Genomic DNA, 22550 nt, shown 5'->3' with positions numbered 1-22550 from the left:
GCATTTTGAGAGGGAAAAGTAGCACATTCACAATTTTGATAGCCTCTACAAAATATTGCAATAATATATTGTGAAAATATCGTACCGTGATATTTGGATATCATTACTTCCCTAGTTCACACCCTAGGTTTTGTAGGCCTGGTCTAGTCAAAGTTTAGTCTTGGTTTTGTCCCACTTCTGATGTTGCAGGAGATGTAAAAGTTGTCAGTACACCCTAAAATAATGTTAACGTTAATGTCGTGTTGGATTATTCAAGTTGGCTGTAGAACGGAGCAAAGCATCATGGTTATTGTAGTTCCATTACAAAACTAAGCATAATACAATACTTTTGACATCCCGAATCTTTAACATCACACTTGTAAAACTCCAAAACACATTAAAGTGTCATCTTGTTAGTTTATTTATCATTTTATTTTAGACTTAGGATATGTTCAGGATATTGTTCTAGTCTTAGTCTAGTCAAAGTTTAGTCTCAATTTAGTCCCAATTCTGACGTTGTAGAAGATATAAAAGTTTTCATTACACCCTAAAATAATGTTAATATCGTGTTGGATTATACAAGTTGGCTGTAGATGGAGCAAAGGATCATGGTCATTGTAGTTCCATTACAAAACTAAGCATAATACAATAATTTTGACATCCAGAATCTTTAAAATCCTACTTGTAAAACTCCAGAAAACCATGAAAGTGGAATCTTGTTATTTTATTTAAAACTTAGGATGTGTTCACACCCTAGGTTTGTAGGCCTATTGTTCTACACTACAAAAAACAACATCTAATCAAGTTAAGATGACTTGAATTAAGAAAATTTGATCATGATTTGAGTAAATTTCACTTGACAAGTACAATTATTACACCCTCAAATAATGTTAATAGCATCTAGGATTATTTAAGTTGGCTGTAGAATGGAGCAAAGGATCATGGTCATTGTAGTCCCGTTACAAAACTAAGCATAATACAATAATTTTGACATCCCGAATCTTTAAAATCCTTCTTGTAAAACCCCCCATTCTTCCATAACAAAACCTTGATGCCGATACAATCCGTTTTAATGGCCGAATCAACAGCTCGCTCTGACCCCGGCGGTTTGCTCGCGCTTCCGGATTCGAACCCGCAACTCCTCCTCCTCCTCCTCGGACACCGGCACCGCATTGATTTTGTCATGCATCACTGACAGCGTACGGGGCCGAGCCGGGGACGGGGCTAAAAACTGCTCTGACAGTTTACAAAAGCTACAGCCCCGACGAGCTTTTGTGCCAAGTGCGCGGCTAAGGTTACGACGCTGGCTTCACCGTGTCAGAAGTAGTTGTTAGCAAACCGAGACAAGCCCGGGCAGAGCGCAACAGTTGGCGGTATCAACTCGTAAGAAAAAAAAAAAAAAAAAAAAAAAAAAGCATGTAATTACAACTCTTTCTGCAGCCGTGCCAAACCGCAAGCGACTTAGGAAGCTAATGTCGGCTAGCAAACAATCACTCAAATCAATGACAGGGTTATTGATTCGGAATTAACTTTGACGGATGGGATATGATGATGTATTGATTCCGATGAGTTAATTAGACGTTTGAATACAAAAATTATAGTTTTTAAGTGGGAAATTGCCGGTTCGAAAATAATTACAGGCTGTGATTTCGAGGTTGCGATGCTAGTAAATTAGCATTAGCACACACATAGCAAAAAGTGGAGTGTTAAAATCGACTCTCACAGAATCAATTTTAACATTTTCAATCTGTTCTAGAGTTAATTTAACATTGTTTTTGGAAATGTTCATTAAGTAACGCTGGACCAAAGTTCATGTTTAATTAAAATTAATCAAGAGGTAACATTAACGTTTTGAGAGTAAACGGATAACACTTTGTAGAGTTAGAGGTGTTTTATTTTTACTCTTTATTTGAGTTAATTTAAGATGAAATTATAAACAAAACTGCAGGAGTTTGAAGTGGTGGGTGAGAGGAGACAAATGAACACTAAGAAAAGTTGAATTAACACTAGAGAGAGTTGAATTAACACTAGAGAAAGTTGAATTAATATTCAGGGAAGTTGAATTAACACTAAGAAAAGTTCAATTAATACTAGAAGAAGTTGAATTAACACTAAGAAAAGTTGAATTAACACTAAGGAAAGTTGAATTAACACTAGAGAAAGTTGAATTAACACTAGGGGAAGTTAAATTAACACTAAGGGAAGTTGAATTAACACTAAGAAAAGTTGAATTAACACTAGTAGAAGTTGAATTAACACTAAGAAATGCTGAATTAACATTAAGGGAAGTTGAATGAACACTAAGAAAAGTTCAATTAATACTAGAAGAAGTTGAATTAACACTAAGAAAAGTTGAATCAACACTAAGGAAAGTTGAATTAACACTAGAGAAAGTTGAATTAACACTAGGGGAAGTTAAATTAACACTAAGGGAAGTTGAATTAACACTAAGAAAAGTTGAATTAACACTACTGGAAGTTGAATTAACACTAAGGGAAGTTAAATTACCTTCAACCATATCAACGCTGGAAAATAACCCCAACTTGAACCCACATTTAACTTTCAAATAGTTAAAATAACACTTTCTTGTGTTAAAAACAACTCTGAAATAGTTCATCTTGAAATTTTAACCCTCCAGTTTTTGCTGTGTATGTTTAATAATAATAATAATAATATGAAATTGAGCTCATTTTAACGGTATAATTAAGAGGCAAGACAAAATTTTGCTATTATCAAACACAAATAAATGGGGCTGGAACGAGATACAATTTTCGCAATATGAAACAAGACGAGATTAGATCTACTAGAACAGGGGTGTCCAAACTTTTTTCATCAAGGGCCACATGTCAAAACACAGATGAAGCAGAGCGCTGATCGAGGGCCATCGACTGGTGCTCAGTACAGTGAATAATTGAAATATGTGCACTTTTAACATGTTAGTATGAGCCATCAGGCCTCTATTCAAGCCTACAATCTCAAAGGTACACACTGAATATTAGATGTTGGCTTTATCAAGTTAGATTTTCACAGAACTTGTAGAAAAAAGTACTGAAGGTCATTTGGGCCAATTCACCTGCAAGCCTGAGGGCCAAGAATAGTTTGGACATGTCTGTACTAGAACGAGACAAGACGAGATTTTGATATTTTGTACAATAAATAAATCGTAAAATCCGGTTCCCAATTTTGGCCTCACCATTTTTGATTCATTTTGATCATTGTAGCAGCACTTTTTGGAACTGCAACCTCTCAAAAAATGCAACTCACCAGTACTTAACGCCAACCCAAACGTAAAAACCTCCAGTAACCCTGCAGTTTTCGCTGTGTAGTGCTGTTTAGAGTTTCAATAAATTTTCGTTCATTGTTTTATTTTTATTTGGTTTGGTTGGCACAGTAAACCGTCGTGGTGGTGATTTGGCACTGAGGATTGGCATTTAGGTTGAAGTGTCTTGCTCAGAGACACAAGAACAGTCCCTCGAGGAACGTTCGAGCGCACACCGACCGCACCATTGTCGCTCTTCCTCGTTCTTTCCTTCTGGCTGCGGCGATGTCATCCGTAGCTTTGATCACTTGGTTTGATCGTCGGTGTAGATGTTTTTCGAGCGGGCGTGGTTGGCTCATTCTTCGGTTTCGCGTTACGGGGGTTAACCTAAACTAACCCTGAAGAACGCCGGAGGATGAAATCACTCGTTTGAGTCGCCGTAGATGCTAGATAGTCCGCGATCGCTTGCAGATAAAAGCGGAGTTTAGTAATCTGAGAGCGCATTTATTTATTGTTATCAGCCAAACGTTTGATTATCGTTTGTCAAGTCTCAACACCTGCGCTTTTAAACGTCGTACAGCTGTAAAGAATCACAAAACCCATATGGTGTGTGACGTCGTATGGAATTTCAGTGGTTGGATTGCCTACATTTTGGATTTAGACGAAAACAGAAAGCAAAAGGGAAAAAGTTCATCCAAGAAAATTGTTTATGTACAGTATTTCCATTTTTCTTTTACACTTTTTCTAAAACCCAAGCGTATACAAGTACATAAGTGTGTATTTGATTATTTCATATCGCCTAAATATTAAAATATCAATATATCATTTCATTTAATGTGATGATACAGTATCGATATCGTGGGCTGCTGCATCGATACATCACCAAGAGTATTTTTTGGTGTATTTTGCTTAATTATTTTGTTACCGTTTAGTGGAAGGAAACCAATTTTTCTGACACATTTGACATTTTCACTGTTTTGAGGATTAAAATGTTTGTGTTTCATTTTCATTGCTGGATCAATATATCGCCAAGAGTATTTTTTGGTGTATTTTATTCAGTTGTTTTGTTACCGCTCTAAAGTTTTGTTTGTAAAGAAACTCGTTTATGCGATATTTTTACTGTTTTGAGGAGTAAAATGTTTGTGTTTCATTTTAACTTTGCACAAGAAGTGGTTTAACAAAGACTTTTAGTGTCACAGCCACGATTTATTATATTTTATTGAACCGATTTGAAAGTGCCCTGTATCGAGATATGCATCATATCGTGGCGTATCGTATCAGCAGCTTCTTAACGATACTCAGCGCTAATAGGGGTGTGCAAAAATACTGAAATATTGGTATATCGTATTGTTTTTTGGTTTTGTTTTGGTATACTTTATTGTTACAGCTAGAGTTTTGCTTGTCAAGAAACTCATTTATGCGACACATTTGACATTTTCACTGTTTTGGTGATTAAAATGTTTGTGATTCATATGAACTTTCCGATCCAATCCCTTCCAACTTTATTTGTACAACACATTTTATAAACAAATCAGTTTCCAAAGTGCTTCACATAGCAATATAAAACATTTTACTAAAAAAAAATTTGCACAAGAAGTGGATTAACAAAGACTTTTAGTATCACAACCATGATTTAGCCTTTATTTTTTATTAAACCGTGTCGAATCGATTTGAAATATACCATACTGAATCATAAGGTCATTGTATCGAGGTTTGTTTGTTTATTTGTTTTTTTTTTATTTAGATCCCCATTAGCTACTGAAAAACAGCAACTATTCTTCCTGGGGTCGGTGACTTTTTTTTTTATATAAATGCTTTTTTTTCCCTTTTTTTTTCCATACAGAAAACAGGATGTACATGCTCCACATTCACACCAACAATGAAAAATAACAAAAATATACAAATAATTATGATAATCAAAATCAAAATAAATAAAATAATAATAATAATAAAATAAAATAATACAAGGTATGTATCGTATCGGCAACTTCTGAATTATACCCAGCTCTATGGCCTATATACAATATGACCAATTTTTTAACTATTTAATTTTTGTCGCCAAATTGACTTTTTTTTTTTTTTTTTTAAATCTTCTTCATCCATTTTACTGGGTTTCAGGTAAATAATTCTTTCCAGATTTAAAGATTTAGATTCCAGATTTAAGATGTACAACAACTCACCCTTATGTAACAGATAATACTCCCTACAACTGTTCAACAACTCACCCTTATGTAACAGATAACCCTATGCCCTTTCATACATCATTTAATCTTCTGATGACCTTTTGTATATAGCTATAATTTTATATTTTATTAGGTATTTTTTATTTTATTTTGACTTTTAGATTTACATTTATATAATTATGTGTTATTTAAATAATTGTGTCTCTTGCACTTTTTTTGCTACTTATTTAAAATGTATTATTACCATTTATCATTTTTACTCGTTGTTATTATATTATATTGAGATGTGTGAGCTGCTGTGTCCAAATAATCTATAATCTGACTTTTTCCACATTGAAATATTTTTAAAAAAAAATTATTTAAATTGTGTCATTGTTATAAAAAAAAAAGTAGAAGACCGTTGCCATGCCCCTCAAATCAGTAAGAAATCTTTACATCTGAAACCCAAAAATAGCTAAGCAATAGAGTTTAATCGTAACGTAGCACTATTTTTTTGGCCCGTGTACCGCTTCGGCTGCAGTTCCTCCTCCGTTTTTTTGGCTCCGCTCCTTTTGGCCCGGCCGTTCGCGGTTTCGCATGTAGCTCGCCACACACACGCCTCTCCCTGGCTAGCTCGCCGTTTTCCGCCCCTGTAGCCCCGCGGCGACACATGCTCTCTCAGCTCCGGCCACATCCATCCTCGTTGGGCATGCTCTGACAGACTTGGTGAGCTTGGCACTTTTCGCGGGCCCCGGGCGGCGGCGGAGACCTTCCAACCCCCCGCACCTTCGCCCCCCTCGCCCCCTCGCCGGCTCTTCTGCTGTCACGGCCTCCTTTTGAGTCGCGGGTTAAACATTAGCATGGCTGATAAAGATTAACTGGGTGTCAATGGAAGGCGCTGATGGCGGGGTTTTCGCCGAACAACTGGCCACTTAGCTGGAAGGGGGCACCGGAGTCTGGGTAACATCTTGTAAGCACGGGGGCCTGATGTAATGCTACTGGCCAAGGTGAAACTTCTCTGTGGTCGAAAAACCGGGATCGTGGCTCAAGTTTCCAGGAATGAATTTGTGGAAAAAACGAAAGGTTATGATTCGGTCTAGACGTTGGTTAGTTAGTCCTCATTGAGCTGGTTGGATCTGGTTAAGACCGGATTTTGTTAAAACATTGACAAAACTAGTATTGAAACTTGGACAGTACAGAACCAGACCTTTCTTTGAACAGTTTTCAATTAAAATTCAACCTATAACTTTGTAAATCTACTTTTTTTTGTCTAAAACGTCGTGAATTTTGACCGAAAACCCACAAAGTCCTGGTTCAGATTGTGGTTTTACTGTGCGTTCAAACTTGCTTTAATTCTGAGGTAGACTTGCTTTGGTCTTATTCCAGTCCTGGTTTAGTTCTGGGCCAGTCCGGGGTTATTACCGGGTTTAGTCCCACTTTTAATTTAGTCTTTGTGCCTCTTGAAGTCTTCACTTAGTCCCAGGATAGTTTTAGTCAAGTTGGACATTGTTTCGGTCTCTCACACAAACTCCTTCTTCTTTATTTAGACCCGGTTCGGTTTAGTCTTAATATTTTTAGCTGTCCATTCACATTTTGAGGGTTTGTTGATTTGTTGGAGTTGAAGTCTGTGTTAGTTTAGTCACTTTTAGACCTTATTTCAACCTGTTTATTGGGCAAACTCGCTGCACCGGGCAAACACGAATACGTTTTATTTTTTGTTATTTTAGGTCCAGACTAAAATCCTGCAGCAGTTTTCAATCTTTCCATAAATGTGCAAAATGTTGGTGACCGAGGTCAGGTGTAGGTAATGCTCGGTAGTACTTGAGTCAATTTTAAAAGAAACTGTACTTTTCAGAGTATTTTTCTAGCAGCGTACTTTTACTCCTACTTTTTCACCTAATATTTTTTAATTGAAGTAACTGTACTCTTACTTGGGTAAAAGTTGTGTTTCCTCATCCCACTGTGAGTTAAGTCTAAAGTGACAAAAGTTTTATGTGGACAATCTGAAAATATATGAACATTTGTGTTTTAGATTTGATTTAGATTGTCTCATTTGGTCAGATTTTGTCCATTGTTTGTCCATTGTTGAACCTTTTCACATCACATTAACTTCAAATTATAAATCAGATGTTTCTCTTTAAGATACTCTTACCGAACTGGGCTTTTTCTGAATACTTGTTTTATTTACTTGAGTCATTTCTTGGACCACTACTACTTTGTACTTCCTCTTGAGCAACATTATTTTGAAGTAGCATGACCCTTACATACAATTACGTACAATTTTTGCCTCGTTTATGAAGTCAACTCAAATATGTTTGACATTTATGCAGTTCTTCCCATTTGTATAACTCCCCTCCCAGGTTTAGATCATGTTCCTGACTCAGTTGGGGTCTCGGGGGGTTACTTTCGTTCATGTAGTAGCAGAAAATATGTATTCTGTTTTATTGACTCAGTGTAGCAGCATGAGCAGTTCCCATAGACTCCCCACACTCCCCATGCGGTCTGGACTCCACGGGCCGTTCTTCAGTTCTTCATATTTCTCCTGAGGTCTAGACTCTACGGGCCGTTCAGTCCAGACTCCACGGGGCTGTTCTTCACACTCCCCATGCGGTTCAGACTCCACAGGACCGTTCAGTCTGGACTCCACGGGGCTGTTCTTCACACTTTTCATGCAGTCTGGGCTCCACAGGGCCATTCAGTCCGGACTCCATGGGGCTGTTCTTCACTTTCTCCCTGCAGTCTGGACTCCACGGGCTGTTCATCAGTTCTTCATATTTCTCCTATGGTCTGGACTCTACGGGCCTTTTAGTCTGGACTCTATGGGGCTGTTCTTCACTCTCCCCCTGCAGTCCGGACTCTACGGGCCGTTCGGTCCAGACTCCATGAGGCTGTTCTTCACACTCCCCATGCAGTCTGGATTCCACAGGGCCGTTCAGTCCGGACTCCATGGGGCTGTTCTTCACACTCCCCCTGCAGTCTGGACTCCACGTGACTGTTCTTCACATTTCCCTTTGCAGTCCGGACTCCATAGGCTGTTCTTCACACTCTCCCTACAGTCCGGACTCCACGGGGCCATTCAGTCCGGACTCCATGGGCTGTTCTTCACACTCTCCCTACAGTCCGGACTCCACGGGGCCATTCAGTCCGGACTCCATGGGGCTGTTCTCCACTTTCCTCCTGCGGTCCGGACTCCATGGGGCTGTTCTTCAAACTCCCCCTGCAGTCCGGACTCCACAGGGCCGTTCAGTCCGGACTCCACGGGGCTGTTCTTCACACTCCCCCTGCAGTCCGGACTCCTCGGGGCTGTTCTTCACCCTCCCCCTGCGCTCCGGACTCCACAGGCTGCTCTTGTGTTTCTGATTGCTCTGCTCCGATGGAACGCCAGCGGGAGACGCCCAGGAACTTATGTCATCGGGACTGCAGAAGGAAATGTGAAACAACTCCAAAAAATAGAACAAGAGCTGCAAACTTGGACTTAGACGACTCTATTTGCTACAAGAAAAACGACAGTGTTATTAGTCCAAGATGAGAAACAGATAAAAGTGAGCTGAACATATTGGATTGTAATTGTCCATTTTAAAGCTGCATCGTGTAACTTTTCTGGTGGAGGGTCCTTCATATGCTTTTCTCCATAGACATGTTATTTTATTTATTTATTTATTTATTTATTTATTTATTTATTTATTTATGTCTGGAATGTTTCACACTATCTTCATGGAGACCAAACCAGACCAAGTTACAGACTAGTGACTAGTGATCGTGGTTCTAATTATTTGAAAATGGTACAAACAGGATAAATGAATCCGTGTGTCATTCGTTCATTCGTTTTTCAAGATAAAACCAAAAATAAATAAATATTCTTCAGTATTTGTCTCCAAAACTAAAATGAGAAAACAGATAAGGATTCGGGGCTTCTTTTTTCTCAGTTTTTCAGAATTGAACCGAGGACCAGGACTGGACCAGGACTGAACCAGGACTGAACCAGGACTGAACCAGGTCTAAAACAGGTCTAAACCAGGACTAAACCAGGACTGAATCAGGACTAAACCAGGACTGAACCAGGACTAAACCAGGACTAAACCAGGAGTAAACCAGGACTAAACCAGGACTAAAGCAGGACTACACCAGGTCTAAACCAGGTCTAAACCAGGACTGAATCAGGACTAAACCAGGACTGAACCAGGACTAAACCAGGAGTAAATCAGGTCTACAAGGACTGAACCAGGACTAAACCAGGAGTAAATCAGGTCTACAAGGACTGAACCAGGACTAAACCAGGACTGAACCATTACTAAACCAGGACTAAAACCAGGACTAAATCAGGTCTATCAGTATTAAACCGTTCCTGGTCTCAGTCCTGATTACCCAAAAGTCTACACAGTCGGACCTCTGGGCCCTTGGACTAAGACCAGGACTAAGACCGGGTCCGGGTCGATATTGAGACTGGAACTGAGACCGGGACCAGACCAGGACTGAGACCGGTTTAGTTCTGGTTTAGACCTGGTTTAGACCTGGTTCAGTTCTGGTTTAGACCTGGTTCAGTCCTGGTTGGAGACAAACAATGAAGAAAACTGTTCTTATTTTTTTTTTTATTTTCTCCTTTTTTTCAGTTTTATTTTGAAAAACGAATGAACGAATGACACACGGACTTAAATGAAACTCTCTTCTCTTGATATCTGACTGGAGACTGATTGCACGAGAAGGTTGCCGGTTCAGATCTCGCCCTGTGCCCACTACAATCGCAGCGCGGCTTTGTTTGGGGCAGAGGGCTGGTCGTGAAATCTTTGTTAGAAATTCCAAGTGTTTTGACTGGTTTGCGGTGGCAGTCTGTAATGACCGGGCCGCGTCCACATGAAACAAAAACTGCCGCAAAGTTCAGCGACTTCTCTTTCACTCGCCGATCGTGATTGGATGCAGGCGCAGTGACCGTTCAGATCAGAGAGACGGATTTTAGATTTAAACCGAGTGGATTTGAGCATTGAAACCGGGTGACCCAAATGAGAGACCGTTTTCTGATTGGATAATTGTCTCAAGAACCCAAACGCCCACTTATAACACAAACAACTTTTGCAATCACGCTTTGGAAATTCAGAATAAATCAGCATCACAAAGTCGCGGGGGGGACACGGTTTTGGTCACGTTTCTGGAATTTAAAATCAAAATCTTACGTACGGTTCTCAGCGGCTTTTGTCAAGAGTTTGAAAAAGTCCCGTTGAAAAGAGCAGAGCTGCCGAGGCCTGGAGCCAGTTCAAGACCATTTCACCTGAAGGGGAGGCCACGACAGGCGCTGACAGGAGCAGAGACAGGATCCAAGATGGCCGGCGTGTAAAAGGTTGGGAGGGGAGATCAGGGGCCCGCGGGTCAGAGGTCACACAGATACTGGGGTATGTTAGCGGAGGACTGTTTTTGTGCGAGACAGAATTGGAACAAAGGTACAACCAGTTTTAAGATTTTGGTGAATCCGTGTATCATTCGTTCATTTATTTTACAATATAAAACCAAAAATAGGAAAACGAAAAACAACAGTTTTCTTCATTATTTGTCTCCAAAACCAAAATGAAAAAACAGATAATGATTCGTTTTTTCAGTTTTCGATTTTATGTTTAAATGAAAAACGTAAAAAAATGGATAACGACCGTTTCCCATTTACATGACTTTCGTGACTGTGATGCCGAACATTTGCACCAGGACTGATCCAGGTCCAGGACCAGACCGGAACCAGACCGGGACAAGAGCGGGACTGAGACTGAGACCAGACTGGGACCCGGGTGGGACCAGAGCGGACTCTGAGCTTTGACTCTGAGCCTCTGCAGGGTCAGAGCTTCAGCTTCGAGCTCCGGCCCTGCCGTGGACTCTGAGCCTCCGGTCTGGTCTCGGTCTGGTCTCGGTCTCAGTCCCAGTCTCAGTCCTGGTCTGGTCTCGGTCTGGTCTCGGTCTCAGTCCCACTCTGATCCCGGTGAGGTCTTGGTCTGGTCTCGATCCCAGTCCCAGTCTGGTCCGGGTGTGGTCCCGGACCTGGATCAGTCCTGGTTCAGTCTCTATGCGGTGCAAAAGTCCAGCATCGGAGTCACTGAAGTCACGTAAGTCACGTGTTTTTTCGTTTTCTTATTTTTGGTTTTATATTGAAAAACTAATGAACAAATGACACACGGATTTTGGTGGTACAAGTTCTTCAAAGTTTTCAGGCTAAAACACCCAAACTGATGGACTTGAGAGAAGCAAATTGTGTTTTATATTTTTTTTAGATCTAGTTTTAGTTTTCTTCACTTCTCTGTTTGTTTCGAGAGAGTACAGTCGAAGTTTAAAGTGTTGCACCTGATTTTTGTTTTCTTCTTAAGTTCTAAAAAACTGGAAAACCAGATCTATTTTATTTCAACGGTTTGCGGCGGTCCAAAATATTCTTCAATTGGACGGCATTGGAGAGCAAAGGTTCAACCAATTTTAAGATTTTAGTTGTACAAGTTCTTCAGAGTTTTCAAGCTAAAACACCCATTAGAGAAAAGCAAATTGTGTTTTGTTTTATAGTTTTCAAGATCTAGTTTTAGTTTTCTTCACTTCTTTGGTTGTTTCGAGAGAGTACAGTCAAAGTTTAAAGTGTTGTACCTGATTTTTTTTCTTCTTCTTAAGTTCTAAAAACTTGAAAACCAGATCTGTTTTATTTCAACGGTTTGGAGTATTCAAAATTATTCTTCACTTACCTTGAGCATTCAGAGTTAGAGATTCTCCGACGAAGCTTTTTTAGAAAGCAAAGTAAAAATGACAAAATATTTGATCAGAAATGCCTTTCGTTTAGACAGTGACAGTTTTTGGGGCTTAAAAACGCAAAAATCTGAAATCACGCTCCAGAGTGGAAAAGTTGAATGCCGTAGTTTTTCCGTCTACACTGCCCAGCCTGAGTTCCGATACCGATTCTGATCTAAAGATACCTGTGCGAAGATTGAAATGGCATTTATTTTCTTTAAAACACAAATAAAACACGGCGAAACTGATCCAAATGTCTTATGTAGCTTTTATTCATCTCTCAAGTAACAAAATTCGATAAAAGTTCAAACATTGTGAGACTTTCTGGGCCCATTATGACCTTCTTCTTCTTCTTTCGTTTTGATATATGGGCCAATCAGGATATCGAATGAACCGATATTTTAAAGCCAATATCCGATCCCGCAAATCTTTCCGTATCAATGCCGAAATCTGACACCAGTATCGTATCGTTACAATTCAGAGCATCCAAATAAATCACCATGTTGAGTTTCTGAGCGCTTTTTAAAACTCTGCAGCCGTCCCAGTGAAAATACCAGCAACTAGCATGCAAATCGAACAATAAAACACTAAAGCAGCTGCAGATGGAACGCAGCAGGTTTATTTTAGCCTTTATACAAAACGTCTGTACTGGGAAGAGACACAAGACGAAAAAATCAAGCACACGCCTCCAACAGTTTTTATTTATCCAACTCTGAGCCTCAACGTGGAAATGTGTAAAATCAACAAATACAAACAAATTAGAGAAACGCAACTTGAGTTAAAAAACCCCTTCCAGAGACTGAGAGGGTCATACGGGGGATTTATTTATTAATTTGATCAAATAAATAATCGCTGTTATTCCTCCCGTTCGTTGGTATTGTAATGGGAAAGCAGGAATGCAGTTTCAGTATCAAAACTCTGAACTTGGATCGGAACGGCGAGCTGAAAATACAGACGTAAGACCCAGTGACAGATACACGCTTTTGTTTTTAAACTGGATGATGTAAAAGAACACTAGAGGACTTCTCAGACTGGTGTTGGTGCAGTCTGTAGTTACTGTCTGAGCTTATCGCAGTAATCACATGGGGAGCCGTCACTCTCATCGCAGACTAAACACTCCAACATAACAGCCAAACCTGCTCTTGGATCCTTCCCAGGCCCCCCAACGCTGGTTTTTGTTTGTTTTTTTTTTGGTTTTTTTGTTGTTGTTTTTTTGTTGTTGTTGTTTTTGTGTTTTGTTTTTATTTTTTATTTTATTTTTATTTTTATTATTATTTTACTTTATTTATTTATTTTTAAATTGTATTTTTTTTTTTTCCTTTTTTTATTTTATTATTTTTTGTATTTTTATTTCTTTATTTATTTTTCTTTACTTTATTTTTTATTATTAATATTATGTTTTTAATTTTTTTTTTTACTTTTAAATATTTTTTTAAATTTTTATTCTATGCATTTTTTTTTGTATTTTTATTTATTTATTTTATTTTCTCTTTATTTTATTTTTTATTATAAATATTTTTTTTTTTTGTTATTTAAAATTTTTTATTGTTATTATATTACATTTTATTTTATTTTTAAATTTTATGTATTCATTTTTTTTTTTTTTTTTTAGTATATAACCCAATATTTGTACCCACATTTGGCCAGATTTACTCTTACACCAGATGCCCTTCCTTCACCCATTCTTACTAAGACTGAGTAGATCTTACCTGGAATCACAAGGTTTTTTATTAGAGCAATATTTGAACTATTAACCTTCTGGTTGATGGGCGTACACTTTACTCACTATGCCACTGTTTACGCTTACATAGTTTTGTGAAGTTGAGGCACTTGTTGCAGCTTGTCGGTGTATTTTCTTCAATTATTTTCTTATCAAAACATGATAATTTCCCATATTGCGGATGTGTGTTTGTGTATTTTGTGCGGTGCGCTGCTAGGACACTGTAAATGTGCTTTTGTTGAGTTATATAAAGCATATAGTGTTTTTATCCCGGTTGGATTCGCATGGACGTACCTGCGCCTCATATTCAAATGTTGTGTTTTCATTTCGTGCTTTGTTGATTCAGCGGCAGAAGCAGGGTGGGAACTTGTGCCGAAACGTGCCAGTGTGTGCCGAAGAGAGCCGAAATATAACACCGATGTGTAGAACTGCCAAAGTGCGCCAAAGTGTGGAGATACAGTATGTTCCAACAGGAGATGAAATGTGCGGAGGTGTGTTAAGGTGTGCCGAAGTGTGCCAGCGTGTGCCGAAGAGCGCCGAAATATATCAGAGTGTGCTGATGTGTCCCAAAGTGTGCCAAAGTGTCCCAAAGTGTGCTAAAAATGTGTTGGAGTGTGCCAAAGTGTGGAGACATGTTGCAATGGGAGCTGAAATGTGCGGAGGTGTGTTGAGGTGTGCCTTGTGTGCCAAACTGTCCAAAAGTGTGTTGATGTGTGCCAGAGCGTGCCGATATGTGCCAGTGTGTGCCGAAGAGTGCTGAAATATAACACAGTGTGCCGATATGTGCCACTGCCAAAGTGTACCAAAGTGTGCTGAAATGTGTTGATGTGTGCCAAAATGTGCCGGAGTGTGCCAATATGTGCCAATGGGTGCTGAAATGTACCAAATGTGCTGATACGTGCCGAAATGTGCCAGTGTGTGCCGAAGAGTGTTGAAATAGATCAGAGTGTGCCAAAGTGTGCCGGAGTGTGCCAAGCAGGCCCTGAAATGTGCTGATGTGTGCCTAAACGCGCCAGTGTGTGCCGAACAGTGTCGGAATATAACAGAGTGTGCCAATGTGTGCCACTGCCGAAGTGTGCCAAAGTGTGAGGACATGTTCTAATAGGAGCTGAAGTGTGCGGAGGTGTGCTGATGTGTGCCATGTGTGACGAACTGTGCTGATGTGTGCCAAAATGTGCCAGTGTATGCCGAATAGTGTGCTGAAGTGTGGAAATATGTTCCAGTGGGAGCTGAAATTTGCAGAGGCGTGTTGATGTGTGCCAGAGTGTGCCAGGGTGTGCTGAAGTGTGCCAAAGTGTGGAGTTACTGTATGTTCTAATGAGAGTTGAAATGTGTGCCAAACTGTGCCGAAATGCCCCAAAGTGTGCCAGAGTGTGCCAGTGTGTGCTGAAATGAGCCGGCGGGTGCAGAAATATGTTGATGGGTGCCGAAGTGTACCAAATGTGCCATTGTGTGCCCAAATATGCCAGTGTGTACCAAATAGTGTGCTGATGTGTGCCAAAATGTCCAAAAGTGTGCCGAAATGTGTTGAATGTGTGAGCCAAAGTGCCCCATTGTGTGCTGAAGTGTACCAAAGTGTCCTGAAATATGCCCATGGGTGCTGAAATGTGCTGATGTCTGTCAAAATGCATCAAATGTGGAGATGTGCGGCGAAATGTGACAATGTGTGCCGAAATCTCCCATCTTCCAGTGTGTGCCGAAACGAGCAGATGTGTGCCGTGCCAGGTAGTGCCGGCACCACACCGCAGCCTAAACCAGATGATAGACCATACCGAACCATAATATAGACCAGACCCGCGCAGGGGAGATAAGCCCTGACCCGCGCGATAAACTCCGGGACAGGAGCCGTTATCGGAGCTCGGATGTTGTGTGAAGTGTTCTGAAAATCAAACCAAAGCAGAGCGCCGTGAGATAACACCGGCTTTATTACAAAACACAACACTGGAAATAAAACAATGGATGTAATGAATCAGCAGACAGTGCAGTGCACGCTAAAGGCACTGAAGTGTCTTGCCCAATAACACAACAGCAGTGCTCAGTGGAGGGTAATTCAGTGATTCAAGAACTTATTTTTAATAGGAGTAGAAATTGAAAAAAGATACAAGGACAGTAAAAGTACAGATTGAGTAGTAGTAGAAGAAGACAGGGCACTGTAGTAGTAGTAGTAGTAGTAGTAGTAGTAGTAGTAGTAGTAGTAGTAGTAGTAGTAGTAGTAGTAGTAGTAGTAGTAGTAGTAGTAGTAGTAGTAGTAGTAGTAGTAGTAGTAGTAGTAGTAGTAGTAGTAGTAGTAGTAGTAGTAGTAGTAGTAGTAGTAGTAGTAGTAGTAGTAGTAGTAGTAGTAGTAAAAGTAGTAGGAATAGCAAAAGTAGCATAGTAGTAGTAGGAGGAAGCAGGCAAGAGGGAGAAGTAATAGTAGCAGCAGTAGTAGTAGTAGTAGTAGTAGTAGCGGTAGCAGTAGTAGTAGTAGTAGAAGTAGAGTAGTAGTTGTAGGAGTAGAGTAGTAGTAGTAGAAGTAGTAGTAAGTAGTAGTAGTAGTAGCAGTAGCAGTAGTAGTAGTAGTAGTAGTAGTAGTAGTAGTAGTAGTAGTAGTAGTAGTAGTAGTAGTAGTAGCAACAGTAGTAGTAGTAGTAGTAGTAGTAGTAGTAGTAGTAGCAACAGTAGTAGTAGTAGTAGTAGCAGTAGCAACAGTAGTAGTAGTAGTAGTAGTAGCAGTAGCAACAGTAGTAGTAGTAGTAGTTGCAGTAGCAACAGTAGTAGTAGTAGTAGTAGTAGGAATAGCAAAAGTAGCATAGTAGTAGTAGGAGGAAGCAGGCAAGAGGGAGAAGTAATAGTAGCAGCAGTAGTAGTAGTAGTAGTAGTAGTAGAAGTAGAGTAGTAGTTGTAGGAGGAGGATGAGAGAAAGTAGTAATAGTAACAGCACTAGAAGTAGTAGTAGTAGTAGTAGTAGTAGTAGTAGTAGCAGTAGCAGTAGCAACAGTAGTAGTAGTATTAACAGTAGTATTTGTTGTTGTAGTAGTAGGAATAGCAAAAGTAGTATAGTAGTAGTAGGAGGAAGCAGACAAGAGGGAGAATAAATAGTAGCAGTAGCAGTAGGACGAGTAGTTGGAATATTAGTAGTTGTAAAGTAGTTGTTGTAGGAGGATGAGAGGGAGTAGTAATAGTAACAGCAGTAGAAGCAGCAATAGTAGTAGCAATTGTAATAGTAGTAATACTAGTAGTAGTAGTAGTAGTAGTAGCAGTAGCAGTAGTATTGTAGTAGGACTAGTAGTTGCATTAGTTGTTATAGTAGGAGTAGCAGAAGTATTGCAGTTGTTGTAGGAGGAGACAGACGAGAGGGAGTAGTAGTAGTAGTAGCAGCAGCAGCAGTAGAAGCAGTAATAGTAGTAGCAGAAGCAGTAGTAATAGTAGTAATAGTAGTAGTAGTAGAAGGACTAGTAGTTGGAATAATAGGAGAAGTAGTAGGAAAAGCACAAGTAGAATATTACTTGTAAGAGGAGGACAAGAGGGAGTAGTAACAGAAGCAGCAGTAGTAGTAGTAGTAGTAGTAGTAGTAGTAGTAGTAGTAGTAGTAGTAGTCGTCTTGTGTTGCCTGCGTCCAAGTTCATTTTCAAGTCGAACAAAAACGTCCCGGTTTTTGATCAGAACAAACATGTGTTCTTTGTGAACGAGCCGATCTGGAAATAATCAAGTGAAGAGAATCAAAAATATGCAGATGTTTCAGACGAGTCAATAAACAGACGAGGACGGAGCTTTGAACGAGAACGAACGACACTCGATTCATTTGGGACCTCGTCGGAAAAAAACTGGGATAAAAAGCTCAAAATGCGACGTAAAATATCTTTCACCCACACAGAAACAATAACGAAGAAAAGAATGAAGCAAAGTAGAGAGTAGAAAAGTATTTGGGTAAAAGTACTACTCAAGAATCAGGACCAAACATCTGAAGTTCATGCAATTTGAAGGAGAAAAAACTCAAAATAATACATAAATACACACATTTTATTAAGAGTAATGTTACTTCAAAATGGTATTACTCAAGTTGAAATGCAAAGTACTAAGTAGAAAAGTATTTCCATAAAAGTACTACTCAAGAATCAGGACCAAACATCAGAAGTTAATGTAATTTGAAGAAAAAAAAACTCTAAAAATGCACAATTACACGCATTTTGATATTTTCAAAAACATATTTCAAAAACAATCGCGAAGAAAACTATAAAATAAAAGTATTTCTCAAACAAAGCAAAGTAGTGAGTAGAAAAGTATTTCGATAAAAGTACTACTCAAGAGTGAAGACGCAACATCTGAAGTTAATGCAGTTTGAAGAAAAAAAACTTAAAATATTAGACAAATACACACATTTTATTAAGAGTAACATTACTTCAGAATGATATTACTCAAGTCAAAACACAAAGTAGTGAGTTGAAAAGTATTTCAATAAAAGTACTACTCAGAAGTGTAGATGCAACATCTGAAGTTAATGTAATTTGAAGTAAAAAAAACTCAAATAATACACAAATACACACATTTATTAAGAGTAACGTTACTTCAAAATGGTATTACTCAAGTCGAAACACAAAGTAGTTAGTAAAAAAGTATTTGGGTAAAAGTACTACTCAAGAATCAGGACCAAACATCTCAAGTGAATGTAATTTGAAGAAAAAAGAACTCAAAATAAAATACAAATACACACATTTTATTAAGAGTAACATTACTTCAAAATGGTTTTACTCAAGTTGAAATGCAAAGTACTAAGTAGAAAAGTATTTCCATAAAAGTACTACTCAAGAGTGAAGACGCAACATCTGAAGTTCATGTAATCTGAACTAAAAAAAAAAAAGCACAAATACACACAGTTTCAAACAATACAGAAGTTCACATCATTTCAGTTTTTGTCACTTCAGACTTTCTCACAGTTACTCAAGTAAGAGTACAGTTACTTCAGTACAAATGTGACTAAAGTAGGCTGCGAGATGGCGTTAATTACATAAGTCAGCAGTTCAGATAACACGCGTGGGAAACCTCTTTGAATCCCCCCCAAAAAAAGAAGAAAAAAAAACGCTGCCCCCCGTCACTTTTGTCGTACCCTCTGCTCCATCCTCCTCCGAAATGTGTTCCATCAGCTGTTTCGGTCGCGTCTGGAGGCGGCCTCTTTGCCTTTTGTCTCGGCCCGGGGGCTTAGTAGCGGGGCTAAACTCAAAACCTAGTCGGGCCCGAGCGTCACTTGCGCGGACAACTTTTCCCCCCCGAGAGCGCGGGCGTCATGGGCACGGGTGGTACGTGTAAGGGCACGGGCAGGACGCGGAGCTGAGGAGCCTGGGGAAATTCTGGAAACTGGAAGAAGCACGGAGCGGCGGGAGTGGCGTTTTTTGGAGCTTGGAGTCTGGGAGCGTTGGGGAGCGGAGGTTTGTGATTTATGTGTTTGGAGAAGCTGTCAGGACGAGCCGGGCGCTAATAACAAGCGCCGTGCCACAACAGAACGCGCCTCCGTTACGCGTTACGCAACCAGGGGCTTTCACCGACTGCACCGGGGCCCTCCAGAGCAAAAAAACGCGGGGCCCCGGGGAGACACCTCAGCTTCTCCTCAGCTTCTACCTCCGCGTCCCCGTCTTTGGACTTACTTACTTTGATTTTTTTTTTCTTTTTTCTTTTTTTGGAACATTTGGTTCTATCCCGAGGCCGCTGCTGTCTCTGGTTATCGCGCTTTAAAGAACCTCACCCGTGATTTATGGTCATTGTGATTTAATAGTAGGCATGGGGTCAGTATTCACGTCAGTTTACGCTACAACTCTCGTATTTTAAACTTTTATTTTCACCGTGTGGAGCCTTCTTACACCGTGTCGTAGCCTATTCCATTTTGGGCTCGTTTCAGACACACTTTTACGCACGTTAGGGCAGCCACATCTGGTATTATTTGACCTAAGTATTCATATTTTTGGCACATTTTTAGATTTTTAGATTTGATTTAATCCTGAAATCGAATTATCTAATCATATTTGAATGGTTAATTTATTTATAGACGCTTAATTAGTAGGCAAAGATGCCAAACATGCCCATTTTCAAGTCCGTAGCTTCATCAGTGTTTTAAAAAATATATAAAATTATTCTGCTTTTCATTTATCTATCTCTCTATCTTAACTGTCTTTTCTGTATTCATGGTGCGTCGTCGTCTTGAGCCCTTTTACGCACGGCGAATCCATTCCCCCCGTTTTCATTTCAGATCACCTCGTTTTCGTAATTGCTTTTGGACATTATTTTTTGTATTTTCTCGTGATTGAATTAGCTCCGCTCCCGCATCCAAGGAAGAAAATCACATGCGCGAATCTCTCACGTCCCCGAATGCTCCCGTTTGAAAGTAAAAACCACTGAATTTGATCCGGTGTAATTTGATCAGTGCAATCAATAGTGCAGAGGCCCATTCCCGGCGCTTTCCTCCTCTCCTCCCCGCGTTATGGCGCACGGGAGAGGGGTAATTTCGCTGGAGGAGGCCTGTCTGTCTGGGGCGTAGGATTACACACACACACACACACACGCGGACTTTGTCATTTGGATTTTTGTGGATACACGTTTTCAAATCTGACCTTTCTTTTTATGTCCTCTTTTCTGGTCCGCAGTTCTTCGGAGCTTCCTGGTCCCTCTCGTCTCCATTTGAAGGAAAAAAGCAAAGGCATCTATCGGTGAGTTGTGATTTATGGCGTTTTGGTTTTTTTGGGGGGGTTTTCTTGGTATCATTTTGGCACCGTGGCCTTGTCGGTGCGTAATTTGTGCATGGCTGGAATTTTGATTTGTTGTGATTTGAGGAATTTGTATATGCTTTGTTTTGTAATCATTTATCCAGAATCATATTTTTTAAAATTTTATTTCATTTTTATTTATTTATTTTGTTTTGTTTTGGTGCCATGGTTACTGAATGCACTAGGAATTTTCCGCAGCGTAAAACTATGAACCAATTCATCCAAAACACTTTTAAAAAACGTATTCTTTATGAAAACTTGGTCAAACGTCTTAATTCAAATATATTTCTATTAATTTATTTTATATAAATAGCAATTGTTGGCCTTTGACCTTCAGTATTCCTCACGTTACACTTTTACGCACAGAAGTTTCCTCGTAATTACGCATCGGTGCCGTTCCGGTTTTTACGCACAGATATAACGCCGTTCATTGTATGACGTAATGTAAAGTCAAGTATGTCCACGTGCTCTCCTAATCGAATACTCGGTGGTGAGGGCCCGGGTCAGCCTCGGCGGGGGAGCAGCAGGGCCTACAGCGGGTCAGTCCATCAAGGCGGTTATTAAAACAACGCTTAACGTCCGCGAGAACTGCTCCAAAGCGACGAATAATGGCCGCAATAACAATAAAACGGGCGATAAAACGAGGAAGAGGTGGTGTTTTCCTCTAGACCAAAAAGAGGAGAAGGAAAAAGGGGGAAGAGAGGGGAAGACTGGAAGGAGGCTAGAATTGAATTTGATTTCGCAGTCAGAGGAAATTCCTTAGTGCCATCCTCACTGGCCTAGTTTTTTTTTTTTTCTTCTTCAAATCCCAGAGGCGAAAAAAGGGGGAAAAAAAGAAAAAAAAAATCCAGGGAACGAGGCTTGGAGAGAGGGGAGTTGTGAAACCCAATACGCGTGACCCAATGCGCGCACTAGCAGCGTCTGTCATCCAACCCAAATCAAGAATAAATGCCGACGTCTTTCTTTCTTTTTTTTTTTTTTTTAAACTACATGCACCGGCGTGTTCTGAGCGTGGAATCCTTCTACTTTCTTCTTTCTTCTACCCGCTCCTCTTCTAACAAAAAAAAAAAAAAAAATCCCCCAAGCCTGGCTCAGCGAAACTCATTCAATCCAAAAGCGAAACAAAAAAAACACAATTGATAGAAAAGAAATTGCGCACGGAGACTTTCTGGCCGCCTACTTCCGTGACCGCCACCTACACGAAGCTGTCCTCACATTTGGGCACGCTATCTGTTTTTAAAGTCTCAGCTTTACGCACACACACACACACACACGTACGCGCGGTCACACACGCCGCGGCTGCTCGTGAGAACTCATAAATCTTACGTAGCCATAAACGACAGCGTGTAGCGTCTTGAATAATAAAAATAGGGGCGAGCGGAGGAGAGAGGAGAGGGAGGAGGAGGCTTAGGGGAGAGATGGTAGGTGATATGCGCGCGTACTTGTGCGTCAGTGCTCGGTTTTGTTTTCATTTCGGGCAGCTCCTCTCGCCTCGCCGCGCTTCTGGATCGCTCGGGTTGAATCTGGGGCCTTCTCCCGCCGCTCGCCGCGCGTAATGGAGGTCTCCCCGGTGGGTTCTAACGCAAACACGGTACGTTGTCGCGGTCTGGGTGGGTTTGGAAAGAAGCAGGAAGCGCGGGGTTCGAGCTCCGAACAGGAACAGAGCAGAATAGATGGTGAAAAGTTGAGAAGTGCAGTGCAGCCGCAGAAATGGAGCCCCGGAGGTCAAACGTGGCTGACCTCATCCTGTGGCTATGTCAAGTATTTGGCTGCGTGGATGTTGCTTCCTTGTTCAGTGTAACGACTGTTGGGGAGTAACAGATTACATGTATTGGAGTTACGTAATCAGAGTACAAATTATGAGTAACTGTATTCAGTTACAGTTACTGTTTCAGTGAGTGGTAATTGGATTACAGTTTCTTGGTTGAAATAAATGGATTATACGGCGGTATTTTCCT

The 22550-nt window shown here is 40.2% G+C and overlaps 1 protein-coding gene across 8 annotated transcripts in view; it reads left to right on the top strand.

The window, feature by feature from the left end:
- The window catches only part of hoxb3a (homeobox B3a), a 251170-nt gene that overhangs the window by 161257 nt on the left and 67363 nt on the right, over window positions 1–22550 (top strand). For 6 of the 8 annotated variants that reach the window (XM_055153005.1, XM_055153006.1, XM_020925418.2 and 3 more), the window contains one exon: window positions 20473–20535. The gene's annotated coding sequence lies outside the window, so the exon portion shown is untranslated. Of the gene's footprint in view, window positions 1–20472; window positions 20536–22079; window positions 22184–22550 lie in introns of those variants that run through there. The other 2 variants (XM_020925421.2, XM_020925419.2) reach the window with 1 other exon arrangement.

Source organism: Boleophthalmus pectinirostris, unplaced genomic scaffold (genome assembly GCF_026225935.1).
Source record: "Boleophthalmus pectinirostris isolate CB_2022bp ecotype Guang Dong unplaced genomic scaffold, ASM2622593v1 HiC_scaffold_17, whole genome shotgun sequence".
In the NCBI taxonomy this organism is placed as follows: domain Eukaryota; kingdom Metazoa; phylum Chordata; class Actinopteri; order Gobiiformes; family Gobiidae; genus Boleophthalmus; species Boleophthalmus pectinirostris.
The sequence above is the reverse complement of the archived record's forward strand: the minus strand, read 5'-3'. Positions and strand labels throughout refer to the sequence as shown.